The sequence below is a fragment of the Arachis ipaensis genome, chromosome B02, assembly GCF_000816755.2.
Source record: "Arachis ipaensis cultivar K30076 chromosome B02, Araip1.1, whole genome shotgun sequence".
Taxonomy (NCBI): Eukaryota; Viridiplantae; Streptophyta; class Magnoliopsida; order Fabales; family Fabaceae; genus Arachis; species Arachis ipaensis.
In genome coordinates, this window is record NC_029786.2 from 34,135,467 (window position 1) to 34,137,122 (window position 1,656).

Consider the following 1,656-nt stretch of genomic DNA (forward strand, 5'->3'; position numbering starts at 1 on the left):
GAGATGAGGGAGAAGGATTTTCGAAAATAATTTTTTGAAAAAGAGTTAGTGATTTTCGAAAATGGTTTTTGAAAAAGGTTAGTAATTTTCGAAAATTAAAATAAAAAATTAAAATAATTAGTTAATTAAAAAGAAATTTTGAAAGAGAGGGAAGATATTTTCGAAAATTAGAGAGAGAGAGAGAGTTAGTTAGGTAGTTTTGAAAAAGATAAGAAACAAACAAAAAGTTAGTTGGTTAGTTGAAACAAATTTAAAAATCAATTTTGAAAAGATAAGAAGATAAGAAGTTAGAGAAGATATTTTAAAATCAGATTTTTTAAAAAAAGGTATGAGTTTGAAAAAGATAAGATAAAAAGATATTTTTGAAAAGATATGATTGAAATTAGTTTTGAAAAAGATTTGATTTTTAAAATCACAATTAATGACTTGATTTACAAGAAATCACAAGATATGATTCTAGAACTCAAAGTTTGAATCTTTCTTAACAAGCAAGTAACAAACTTGAAATTTTTGAATCAAAACATTAATTGATGATGTTATTTTCGAAAATAACTAAGAAAAATAAAAAAGATTTGATTTTTGAAAAAGATTTTGAAAAAGATAAGATTTTCAAATTGAAAATTTGACTTGACTCATAAAAACAACTAGATTTTAAAAATTTTTGAAAAAGTCAAATCTAATTTTCGAAATTTTAAGAGAGAAAAAGGGAAAGATATTTTTTTGATTTTTTTTGAATTTTTATGATGAGAGAGAAAAACACTAAAATGATGCAATGCATGAAATTTTTAGATCAAAACAATGAATGCATGCAAGAATGCTATGAATGTCAAGATGAACACCAAGAATACTTTGAATGTCATGATGAACATCAAAACTTATTTTTGAAAAATTTTTAATGCAAAGAAAACATGCAAGACACCAAACTTAGAAATCTTTCATGTTTAGACTCTATGAATGCAAAAATGCACATGAAAAATAAGAAAAGACACAAAACAAGAAAACATCAAGATCAAACAAGAAGACTTACCAAGAACAACTTGAAGATCATGAAGAACACTATGAATGCATGAATTTTCGAAAAATGCAAGATGAATATGCAATTGACACCAAACTTTCAACTTGACTCAAGACTCAAACAAGAAACATGAAATATTTTTGAATTTTATGATTTTATGATTTTTTTGTATTTTCTTTTAATTTTTTCGAAAATCATTTTGAAAAAGAAAAATAAGGATTCAAAAATTTTTAATATGAATTCCAGGAATCTTATGCGCTTTAGTCTAAAGCTCCAATCAAAGGGTCAGGCATGGCTTAATAGCCAGCCAAGCTTTAGCATGTAACTCAGACATGACACGCCTGACATTCCCTACAGCCAGCCAGGCTTCAACATGCTTCATGAAACACTAGAATTCATTCTTAAAAATTCTGAAGAAAAATATATTTTTGAAAACATTTTTATTTTAAAATTTATTTATTTATTTATTTATTTATTTTTTTTTTTTCGAAAACAAAGGAGAAATTTTTGAAAGATTTTTTTTGAAAAATTTTTGAAAATTTTTTGAAAAGAAAACGAAAAGAAAGTTACCCAATCTGAGCAACAAGATGAACCATCAGTTGTCCAAACTCGAACAATCCCCGGCAACGGCGCCAAAAACT